A 12,989-nucleotide genomic window follows, 5' to 3' on the forward strand; every position below is an offset into this window, starting at 1 on the left:
ATGAGGACAGATTGATTTGATTCTTAAGTTGCTGAATACACTCTAGAATCTGGTTGAGAGGGCCAGGCTTACCTGTTTGTAAGGTACAGAGACTGAGTTAGAGTCCCAGGCTTCTCTGTTTGCAAATTATTCAATAAGAACATAGAAACTTCTTAGGCCACTAGAACTTTCCCTTCTTAACTTCATTCATACTATGTGCTTTACCATGATAGCCCTAATTCTACCCACTTTCTTTCTTGCTGGCAAAACTTTAGTAAAAACCCTCTTGAGCTGAAATAGCTTCTCTCAGGCTACTGAGGTTTCTCTAAATTAGTCTACTTGAGAGGACAGAACCCCTAGAGCAAAAGGGAACAAAACTCTTAGATACTCAGTGGTCTGCTTACTTTGACAAGAATGAAGAAGCTAAAGAGAGAGAGAGAGAGAAAGAGAGAAAAAGAGGGAGAAACTAGAGAACTCAAACCCCCCTTCAAATTTTCAAGGCTCTTAAATGACATCATTAAAAAAATCTGACTCAACAAGTGCCCTAGCGCCCCTGCAGTAACTTCACATTCTTCTCCTAGCTTTCCCCTGCTTCTTTTCTCTCAGAGTGTTCTCCACCAGCAGTACCTCCAGTTCTTCAACCCTCTGTAAGCATCAAGTTCACCAGGGTCTCCATCATCTGCAGATGAAACCCAGGATGCAGTCCACACCTGCTCTCAAGTAAGACCAAAGTTTAGAGAACTTGAAAAATGTATCCCACAGCATGCTCCAGAATTGTGGGTTCCCATTGACTCCAACACTTGCTAAAACTGTAAGGAAGAGCGACACTGAACCCAGGACTGCCTGGTCCTCAGAGTAGAGGGAAAATTTGAAGTTCCCACCACCTTATATGAAAAGTACTGGTCCCCCCCCCCGCCCCAAGGATAGAAATGCCCAATTCTTTCAACTGCCACTAAACTCACAGGGGAAATGTCTCTAGAAGTTGAAGGGCACTTCACCACATTTCTCATCAACACTGGAGCATTACATTCTCCTTTCCCACCACCGTATTTCCTGCCTCCTTTCCCTGGAGTCACAAAACTACCAGTGAGGGATTTTGATAATTCACCTCCTGATCTGCCTCTTCCTCAGCCTTTTACGATTTCTACAGAATCTGTTAAAGATCAGCACGACTTCCTTTTTAGTTAAACTACCACGATAATTCTACAAGAGGGATGCCGGGGTGCTCAGTGGTTGAGCATCTGCCTTCAGCTCAGGGTGTGATCCTGGAGTTCTGGGATCAAGTCCCGCATCAGGCTTCCTGTGGGGAGTCTGCTTCTCCCTCTGCCAGTGTCTCTGCCTCTCCATGTCTCTCATGAAAAAAATAAACAAAATCTTAAAAAAAATTAAATAACTCTATCAAGAAAGGATCTTCTCATGAATTGGGATATCAAAATTCATTATACTCCATGAAGGACTCCTTGTATAGATCCCCAACTCCTCCCATTTATGCTTGTGTACCTTTATCTTACCTTCCCAAGCTCCTCTTACCATTCACCCTAGTATTCATACAACTAAGGACTTAAGTCAATAAATAGACAAAATTATTTATTTGTGGCCAAAAAAATCTCTGATTAGGTACATACCTCTAATATGTACCCACTCTAACCTGCATGTCTTCTAAATGGCTAGAAAGTTTTCCCTGCTGGAACACCTCAGCAACATCAGTTGCCAAATGTCTACTATGTCTACTGACAGAGGGTCACATTTTACTGGCAAAATTACACAGCAAGAGGCACCTGGCTCCAGTCAGTTAAATGTCTGCCTTTGGCTCAGATCATGATCCCAGGGCCCTGGGATCGAGTCCTCTGTTGGACTCCCTGCTCAGTGGGGAGTCTGCTTCTCCCTCTCCTTCTGCCCCTCCACCCCTGCTCATGTTCTCTCTCTCATTCTTCTCTCTCTCTGAAATAAATTAATAAAGTCTTTTTAAAAAATATTATTAAATTAAAATCCTCACTCCTACCTCCTCAGTGATGGCCTTCTTTTGGAACCATTGTAGGAAGATCCATGAGAATGCTCTAGTCGTCCTCACTAACAGAGGATGCCAATCTAACTAACTTGGAGAGAGATGGGCAGAGATTAACTTAATGTACACAGTTCTATAATCAACAAGAAGTCAAGGACACCTTTCTCCTCAGACACTCTGGTCAGTCCTTACATGATTACAAAGAGATCTGGTATTCTGGAAATATCACCTCTGGAAAACTAACCTTGAATCCAAATGAAGAAGGTCCTCATGCTGTTTTATTCATTGCTTTCACAGTCCCCCCCTCCAGCTCTAAAATTGGTATCCCCTTAATAATTGCCCCACTTATGATTTTAGATGTGGCTCTGGCAAGTAACATAAACACCAACCAGATAGGTCTCCCCTTTCAAATGATAGTAAACTTAATGACTCTCAAGGCTCAAACCATGCATGGCCTCTTTAAATAAAAAAATGTGGTGTTTTACTAGCAATCAGTTTAATGAATATAGTTGCCCTGTGGGACTCAGTAAATTGTCTGTGTCCCTATGGCAAAGTGAAATCTATTTTCCTGAAACTGGAATTTGTTGTAAGGGCCAGCCTCCCTTTATAGACACCATTTTCCTTTAATGTCCTTGTGAGTCAATATTATTTATCTGATATAGGATACACCAAAAAACAAACAAACAAACAAATGAAAAATTTGGTTAAATGGGACCAAAATACCCAATCAGGAGATAACAGCATGACCTTTTCTTTGTAGTCTACTACCAATTAGCCCTTTGAGAGTCTGTTACAACCACTAGAGGTAGCAACCGAGGCTATTATGCTCTTAAGGGATATTATTTTATACGCAGTCATAAAGCATACTAAGTACTTTCAACCCACTTGACTGACCCCTGTTTCATGGCTTATACTGTCCCTCAGGTGCCTGTCTAAAACAAACTTCTCAAAGTGAAAATTAGAAACACAAAATATCTTGGAAACTCTGTTCCTTAAACTCCTGAACAAACCATTACTACAGCAGCCTTAAACAGGTCTTTGAGAAAGTCATGGACTCAAGCTAAACTTTCTTTTTTTTTTTTTTTTTTTATGATAGTCACAGAGAGAGAGAGAGAGAGGCTGAGACACAGGCAGAGGGAGAAGCAGGCTCCATGCACCGGGAGCCCGACGTGGGATTCGATCCCGGGTCTCCAGGATCGCGCCCTGGGCCAAAGGCAGGCGCCAAACCTCTGCGCCACCCAGGGATCCCAAGCTAAACTTTCAAGGCACTCTGTTTTCAGTAGCTTACTCATCATCATTTCAGCCTTCTTCTATACTGGAAGATATACTACAAGACTACAAATGGTGTTAGAAAAGTTAGCCTAGAATTGGAACAATCTATCTCTAACTTAGGAAACCTATTTTCATTAAACTATAAAATATTTGAGCTTCACAAAATGACTTTATAAAACAAGCCTGTCTTAGTCTATGTACTGGCATCTGAAGATGTTTATGCACTGGTGGGCTCCCAAAGCTGTGCATTTGTAAACAATGGTTACAAAAACGTTTGTTAAGAAATAGTTATAGCAGAGATGAATGTGTCAGAAATAGTCAACAGAATTTACACCCCTCCAGGAAAGAACCAGCTTGACTCTTTTTAAGTGGTTTCCTTCACTTACTGGATGGCTTAGGAGACTCCTTCAGGGATCTGGATTCTTTACATTATTCCCAATAATCATGCTTTTGTCTCTTGAATGTATCATTGGGGGATCCCTGGGTGGCGCAGCGGTTTGGCGACTGCCTTTGGCCCAGGGCGTGATCCTGGAGACCCGGGATCTAATCCCACATCAGGCTCCCGGTGCATGGAGCCTGCTTCTCCCTCTGCCTGTGTCTCTGCCTCTCTCTCTCTCTCTCTCTCTCTCTCTCTCTCTCTCTCTCTCTCTGTGACTATCATAAATAAATAAAAATTAAAAAAAATGTTAAAAAAAAAAAAAGAATGTATCATTGTCTCTACGAAACAGTTGTGTCACTGATTGCTTCATCTGGCAATGTGACCTCTCCTGAATTGCACCATGGTTGGAAGCAAAGGCTGGACTCTTTTCAAAATCCTTGAGAAGATAATTAGTAATTGTACTGAAAATAAGAGATCCACTTTCTCCCCTGAACAAAAATGAAGTGAGAACTGCAAACTCTTGGACCAAATGACTCCATCCAACACCCCATTCACATTCTCATGTGTGAGCTTGCACACACAAACACACACACACACAAAGAGATTTGGTCAAACTTTAGCATGAATACTATCAGCACAAGGCCTTCTGCTGAGGATGAACCCAGCTTCCTTAAAATACATACCTGAGAAAGTACAATACTTCCATAAGAATTTAATATTTGTTTCAACCAAAAACCTGACTATTGACCTCTGACTTCCCTTTCCATGGAGCATTTACTTTTGAAAATTTGCAGTTATAAATTCTTTTTCTGTTCTATCAAGATGTAAATCTTCTACAACCCCCAAAATACCTTCTTTTTTAAAGACCTAGGAGTCCTCCCTTTGAAATGAAATCATCAAGAACAGAACCCCTGTCCCTGTCTCTGTGGGAGAGTAGGAGGCTAAGTTCAATAAATCATGATTAGCAAACACAGATGGCCTAATCACATTGACCAATCCCTCCCTCCTATCCCACTCACTCCCCCCTCCTAAATTAGGACTTTTCCTTTAGCACATCCAGCATTTAAAAAGCCTCCTGTCTTTTGTTTCAGTGGAAATGAGCTCAGTCTTAGTTTTTTACTGATGCCTCCTCTTCTTACTGCAGTACTCAGAACAAAGTCTGTCTCATCACCTTAAATAAATGTCTCTCTCTATCCCTCTTTGATACATGTCAGTGTGGTAAACAGACATTAACCAAATAAACAGACACATAATGCAATGAATGAAAGTAGTTTTTAATGCTGCTCATGAAAATAATAAAGTGCTATAGGAGAGAGGAAAAACAGTACTTTTTGGTGATGCACTAGTTTAAACACTAAGAATGAGAAAAATCATATAAAGAATATTGTAGGAGCATCAAGACAAACTGAAAAATACAAGGAGTAATGAAGAAGACTGGGTGTAATAGGAATGACAGACGATGATATGCTTTGAATATAAACAGAAAAGAAGAATAGTGAAGCTGAACATGGTGAAAAGCACATCATACTCCACCTTCTTAGTCACTGAAAGAATTTCTATTTTATTACAAATATTTTAGAAATCACTGAAGGCAAGAAATGTTTTAGAAATCACTGAAGGCAAGAAATGAATAGAGAATAAATCATTTGATTTTCCATTTTTTCATTGTAGGCCCCATGTGCAAAATAGTTTGGAAGAGAGAAAATACGTTAGTAAAAAGAGCTATTAGGTTAGCGGGGCTGTCTAGGTGAGAAGAAAGGTGGTAGGTAAAAATAGTTGGCTGTGAAATATAGCTTTTGGCCAAGAATCATTGCTTGAGTATTGGGGATCAGATAAAGACAATATGTAAGAGATCTCTAAAGTTTCTGACTTCAATAACTGGGGAGATGGTTATTCCAGTTCTTGAGACTTGGCAAAAAAAATTAGTCTCTAAAGGACAAAAAATTAAAGATTGCAATTTTGGCTTGGATAAGTTTAGAAGTCTATGAGCTATCCAAGTGGAAATATCAAAAGCTCAGTGAGAATATCTTGGCTGAAGCTATACATGTGAAAGTGGATGGTATTTAAGTGAATGGGATAACTCTCAAGTGATGACAGAGGGGAAAAAATATACAGAAGACAGTACCTATGATCTGAGAATCTGCATTATTTAGAAAAAAGAGATGTCTAAGAATGGTGGTCAGTGAGGCATGAGGGATGGCGGAAGAGGAAACTACCAGAAAGGCCCTGAGTAGATTTCTAAAAGTGAGGGAATGGTCAATTCTGTCAAATGCTACTAACTACTCAAATACAACAAAAACATTTAAAAAAAACCAACAACCTTGGATTTGATCAAAGCAGAAATAATAACTTTGACAAAAGTAATTTCAGTGGAGTTGTAGAATCTCCATTTGGAGAACAGGGGAGTGGGTTGTAGCAATATGTCAGTTCAGACTATTAAAACCTAAAAACTTACAGTACAATACTGGGAATACTAGCTAATTGTTACTTTTAAAAATCATACACAAATCATGACTGCAGCAAGGGAAAAAAATACCACAAAAAAAGAAAATGAAACTGAATACTTAAGATTAGTTCAAAAGCTAATGGTATAATGGGGAGATAAGTAAAGAGAGAAAAGTTAGCATTTTAGTAACTAAAGGGTTACTAAGTGTGATATTGAAACAAACCTGCCAGGGGCACCTGGATGGCTTAGTGGTTGAAGGGTCTGCCTTTGGCTCAGGTCCTGATCCCAGGGTCCTGGGATGGAGGCTCACCAGGCTCATCAGGCTCCCTCCAGGGAGCCTGCCTTTCCCTCTGCCTATGTCTCTGCCTCTCTCTGCATGTCTCTCAAGAATAAATAAATAAATCTTAAAAAAAAAAAAAAGGAAAACAAACCTGCCACTTTTCTGCCTGCTTACAGAGCACTTTCTTATTCTCCAACCCCTTTTTTGTTGTTGTTTTTCTTTTTAATGTTTTCATACACAGGAAAAGTTTGGGTGAATTCTGAATATTTTTTCAGAGCTCTGACTTATTAGCTCCATTCACCTATTTATTATTTATGGCATGGAAAATGGTGATCACTTTTTAATTAACCACTCATATCTTATCTCTACTACCAAATGGTCATAATTATGCTTTCTAAATTTCTAAAACCAAATCTGACAAGGTCTGCACTTCTTTAAAAAATCCAATAGAATACTATCATGTTCAGGTTAAAATGATAACTTGTTAATGAGGTGGCTCCCCCCACTACCCTGCCAAGTTCAGTTCCCTTAATTTCACCAGAGCATCTTATTCAGCCAAATCAATTTGCCAACATCAGAAATCACTATGTATCTCGGCTTTGGTTGCTACATTTGACATAAGGTCTTTTTAAGTTTTTCTTCACCTAGACCCTCTGATAATCAACCTCACCTTTTCATAGTTCTTGATTAAACTCAAATTACTCCTTAAAATATTTTCTGACTGCTTTTCCCTCTTTCAGGCAGGAAATCCTTCTCTAGTCTTCCATAATGCCTTGATCTCCTTTTGTATAGTAACATTTACCACACTTTGTAATATGAAATTACCCTAGTAGACTATTATCTCCTTCAAGGTAGACATATTCTTTTGAGCAGAACTTAAAGTCAATAATAAACATTAAATTAATAACTAAAAATATTCAGCATTCATTCACTATTTTCACATGTTAAAACCGGTCTTAGTTGAAATCATTGTTCTGTGTTCACTTATTCTTGAATCTATCTTTGTTTCCATTCTTAAAGTCATTTCTTATCTCTTACGTGTTTAATTCACTTCTTATAAAATATGTTATTTTGAAAAACTTTTCTTTTTTTTTTTTAATAGAGGGAGGGGTAAAGGGAGAGGGAGAAGCAGACTGCCTGCTCACCAGGGAGTCGATGTGGGGCTGGATCCCAGGACCCTGAGATCATGACCTGAGCCAAAGGCAGACATCCAACCAACTGTTCCCCAAAAACCTTCGGTTGAATTTAGAAAAAAAATCCACATTAAACAGCTTTAAACAATAATAAAAGTCACTGATAACAAAATTGCAATTCTGATAAAGAACATGCACTAGTGCTATAATGTCTAATTATTCAATATGGCAAAAATTACCCTGTTTGGGGAATCTTACTGATATAAGTTGGGTCACATGTCAACTTCTGTTGGGGGCATACAATGCAACAATCGGCTTAGGTGTGGTTTCTGAACTAAGTGTTTAGGAGGGACATTGGCCTAGAATCATGAGGGGCCAATTTTCACTCTGGGCCCAGGTCACTACCAGTTCTCAGTCAGTGCCTTTATTCTAAGCCAACTAAGAGAGCTTGGTGGTGTTATTGGAGAGGTAACACAATGTTCACTATACACGATTCTTCACTTAAATCTAAAATATTTAAATATATATGTCTGGATTTTAAAAAAATTGTATGGTGATGGATGGTAACTAGACTTATGGTGATCATTTTTGAGTTATATAAATATCAAATTATACATCTGAAACTTATACCAATTTAACTCAACAAAAAAATGCATTTCTTTAAAGTGCTGCTTTTAAACAAAATTGATGCTTATCACTTCTTTTTGAGGTTATGTTTTTCCAAAAATATTTAACAGGGAAACAGAATTAAACTATACACTTTATCATATAGATAATTAAAGATTTTATGTATGTATGTATGTATGTATGTATTTAATGTATTTAATGTATTTATTTGAAAGAGAGTGAGCAAGAGAGGAGGAGTGGGGAGAGGAGCAAAGGGAGAGGGAGAAGCAGACTTCCCTGCTAAGCAGGGAGGCCGACTTAGGGGTTTATTCTAGGATCCTGGGATCATGGCCTGAGAACAAAGGCAGATGCTTAACTGACTGAGCCACTCAGGTGCCTCCCCTCGCATAGATTATTATTTTAAAATCATTTTGATATGAATGGTTAACAGTAATTAGCTGACTTTAAGAAAGTATCTGCAAAATAAAGACATGCACTTGCTTTGGAATGACTGATTCTTGCAAAATGTTGATTATTTAATGCATATAAAAAATACAAGTGAAATAGGTGTAATGTTTTTTCATTTCTGATTTTCTCTCACTTAATAAAATTTTTTCTCATATTTAATTTGAAGATGAAAGATCATTAAGGACTCAAAAGTCAAGCATTATAAAATAAGGATGAATTCAATAGAATATATTAAATTGGAACAGTTTTCATTCAAGATATTTTGATAATTTGTTTCTTCCAGGTAAGCTTGTTTGTATGTTAATAGCAATGGTAAGTCATTATAAAACTGTTACTTTACAAAAATAAATTTTTCCAATAAACTCACAAAAAAATCAATTTGTGCTATATTTAGTGATTTATAATTTACAAAGTACATTCACAAAGTCTCTCATTTGCTTCCTATAAAAGCCCATTTAAGATAAGTTGGCAGAATTAAATATCAAATGATTTGTAGACTGCTAAGCACTGCTTCTAACAAATTCCTAGATCTCTACAATACCAGTGGAGCTTGCTGGTCAGAGTTAAGACTTACAAATGTTTTATGATAATAGCATTTTGATAAAAATATACTTCAGGTTAAGCTCAGGAGTAATGTAAATTTACCAACTTTACTCCCTGAGTTCCTGGTTTTGTAGTAGAAACAAATTATTATTTCACATTGATTGATGAGAAAATGGAGCTTCTGAGGGATTAAATTATGTAAGATAACGATAAGAGGAAGCAGAGCTGAAACTTGAATTTAAACCATTAATTCTCCATCTAGAGTTCTTTAACATTCAGCTTTTTACCATCACATCCTTTTATGGCCCTCATTTATGGGTTTGAAGAGGATTTATTATTCTGTCACAGACAAAATCACCAGACAAACTTTGGCAAAACCAGGAAACATGAGTGGGCTTCTTTAATGGTAATACAGGAAAGAGCTAGAGAAAAAAATAAATATCAAAGGTATGAGAAAATGAAAAGGATTATTGCAGATGGATCTAGGTAGGGGGTACAGAGCAATTAAGCCAATAGCTCCTACCTCCTCAATTATAAATTCTGCCATTAGGGAACCTCTGCTACATCAGCAGAGAACAAAACAGTGATTCCACTTCTATACAGCTTCCCTCTAAGGTAGCTTCCCACTAGCTGTGAGTTTAATGGAGGACAGGGATTTTGAGAGACTTTTACCAAGACAGTGTGAAACTACTGATTCCAGACTTGAAACAGTTAAAAGGGAACACACCCTAAGACCTATGACCAGAATAATGTTCACTATTTCTACCCCATGGGTAGAAATTCCCATGGGGAATTCCTTGTTACCTGGAACTTCTTAATGAGAAACTGACCTTTTGCCTCAGACAAGATAAAAGATAAATGCCATTGACATGGCAGTAAGTAGAAATATGATCCTAGCTGAATATAAACATACTGGAGGAGTGAAAAGAGGTTCAAAATATAAAATTATAGATAGAAACTGGAGTAAAAAAGGTAAGGAGAAGCAGTTATTTCCTTCTCCTGGTTGTGCATAATTGACCTTAGGATTACTGGGGCAGAAGTCAAGAGGCAGCTTAGTAAGTGTCCATTGGATTTTTATAAGAGGGAAGATATCCCGGTATACTAAATAGGGTCATGAGTTGAGCAAATATAACAATGAGAATTCCTCATCCAAATCCAATACCCAGGTCAGTTTACATATTGCCCTAGGGGCCTTTAATGAAATAGAACCTGGACATTCTTTAAGAAGAAATTTGCAATTATTTTATAAGCAGCTCCTGTGAATCTGTCTTGTCCAAGCTTTCTTTAAAGAAATCTCAACTCATTCAAGACAAACTGGCAGAGGGATGCCTGGGTGGCTCAGCAGTTGAGTGCCTGCCTTCAGCCCAGGGCATGATCCTGGGATCCTGGGATCGAGTCCAATATCGGGCTCCCTGGATGGAGCCTACTTCTCCCTCTGCCTATGCCTCTCTTTCTCCCTCTCCCTCTCTGTGTGTGTGTCTCTCATGAATAAATAAAATCTTTATTAAGAAAAAAGATAAACTGGCAGAAATAAATATCTAATGATTTGTAGACTATTGAGCATTGTTTATAACAAATTTGTAGATCTCTACAGTATCACTTAGCTCACTGGTCACTGAGATTTACAAATGTCTCATGATAATAGCATCTTAATGAACATCTACTTCATGTTAAACTCAAGAGGGATATAAATTTACCAACTTGTTATTCCTCAATTTCCTGATTTTGTAGTAGAAACAAAATTTGTTTTGCTTCTTTGAGATCTTCACAATGGTTTCCCATCTTGTGAAGTCAATATTATAACTGAAGAGAGAACCAATTAACACTTATGACCTTCTCCCTACCTAAATAGCAAATCAAGTAACAAATTACCATGTTTCTGGAAGATGGCACTGACTGGTGCCAGTATCCAACAAATTAGAGATGCAGGAGTGGCCAGCCTCACTTTCATTTAACTTTCTTGATTGGATTCATGGAAGATAGATAGTTCCTAGGGAAAGGGAGAGGAATTTATTAGAAGTTTAATGAGTTAGTGTCTCCAATTACATATGTTATTCCATATATAGTCTTCTTACTGGTGTAATTTAATACAGGGATTTTTTTTAATCTCCTATGAAGCACAGTGACTTGGAGAATTACTTTCCTGTTCTTATAAATGAATGTTTGCTTTTACCTGACAAGAAGACCAGTATACCTTCAGAGTCATAACTCTCAAATACATCAATTCTGCAGCATTAAATCATATTCAGAATGAAGTGTCTATGAAATGTTTTTTGATCTATTGCACTGATGATTTCATGTTGGTATGTCCTAAAGTTTAAGAAGTACAAATGTCCTAAATTGCTTGCTAATATACATATGTATATAGAATATGTATTATCAGAAAATAAAAGTGTCTTTCAATTAATTTATCAGTTGTGGCGATCTGAATAATGCTAGGATATTTTCTCTAAGAAGAATAGTAAGTTATTGTCTCTTACATCTCTATAAAAACATTAGCATTGATAGATCTCTAGACTTTAGAGAAAATATATATCTTATTTGGGTTTCTGCTTCAGCCTGCTGATCATGTGTACTCATAAGTTCTCTGTTTGAGTGGAGCTCATAGGAAGGGGAGTGTTACATCTCAGTTCAGGCTGAAGTATTCACAAAACTGTCATTGGCTCCTATGTCCCTGCTGATGTTTGGTTTAAAGAGTGCATGGTGGTTATAAATTCTACACAAATTCTATAGAGAGCCACTGTAATTCACAGAGTTTTACAGCAAAGCTATGTCTTCTGGAGCAAGTTATTGCTTTCCCTGAGAAGTAGTTTTTGCTCTGTAGGCATAAACTTGATCATGAGATATCAGGAAACCAGGAAAGCTGAGTTCCCTTTCATGAATTGAGTATAATCTGGATGATCTAATCAAATTAATTGAATATGCCTATCCACCATCTATTATTGGGTTGAGTGTTATAATCAGTTTTTGGCTGGAGGAGGTCCTGAAGGCACAAATAAGTTGCAGAAGCATGTTCTGCTTCTCCACATGCCTACTTGTATCTTACTGACATTCCTCCCTCAACCTATATCTGTGGTCCTCAGGTAAGACTCCTATGTTGTGTTGACTAAAAGGAGAGTGTTATAGCTAGTCTAAAAGTGATATTTATAGCTCCATCAACTAAGGTTGCATACACAGTGCCCCTATAAATGCAGAATATGCTACCCTTATCTTATTTCTGAGAAATGGCAACTCTTTAACTTAGGCAGAGCATAACTTGCAATGTGTTTTTCATAATGGCCCAGAATTATCATGATATGTTAAACCAACTGGTCATGGCCTGCCCAACTATTAGATCAAGGGGCTTCTGATGGTCTGTGCAGAAGAGATATAAGGAAGTTCTGCCATTGGTTAAAATCTAAGCAATGTAAATTACTGTCCACTTTTCAGGTGAAGGCAACGTTAGTAAGAACAAATATCAATCTTTATGCATTGGATCAATGGTTTGGCTAGAGATTCAGAGACTTTGAAACAGATTCAAGAAGTTAGAAAACTGTTAACAAGAAAGTTTGGTAAGATATAATGGGATAGAGTATAGCATATAACCAGAAGTATGTGGGAATATTTACATAACATATGAAATTTCAGCCCACTTTTGCAGAAGCAAAATTAAACAAAATGATCTGTTCCCTCGATATCATACAGCCACCTCTCCCTAGTATCCCACTTGCCAAATGGGCTCATGAAAAGAAACAATAACAACAAGCACATAAGCTATGTTTGAGCTCATACAAGGACTTTACCTCAGCAAAAATGAACCAAATATCACTCTTTTGGTGCAACCTTTTAGTAGTATTGACACCAATATTTTCTTTTCTTTTTTTAAGATTTTATTAATT

The 12,989-nt window shown here is 37.5% G+C and overlaps 1 long non-coding RNA gene across 1 annotated transcript in view; it reads right to left on the reverse strand.

Annotated features, from left to right (window-relative positions):
• Positions 1-12,989, reverse strand: part of LOC129515264 (uncharacterized) — a 383,108-nt gene that overhangs the window by 42,506 nt on the left and 327,613 nt on the right. Inside the window, exon 3 of the long non-coding RNA XR_008665544.1 lies at positions 10,984-11,101. This is a non-coding gene — a long non-coding RNA (uncharacterized LOC129515264). The remainder of the gene's footprint in view (positions 1-10,983; positions 11,102-12,989) is intronic.

Source organism: Nyctereutes procyonoides, unplaced genomic scaffold, assembly GCF_905146905.1.
Source record: "Nyctereutes procyonoides isolate TBG_1078 unplaced genomic scaffold, NYPRO_anot_genome, whole genome shotgun sequence".
Taxonomy (NCBI): Eukaryota; Metazoa; Chordata; class Mammalia; order Carnivora; family Canidae; genus Nyctereutes; species Nyctereutes procyonoides.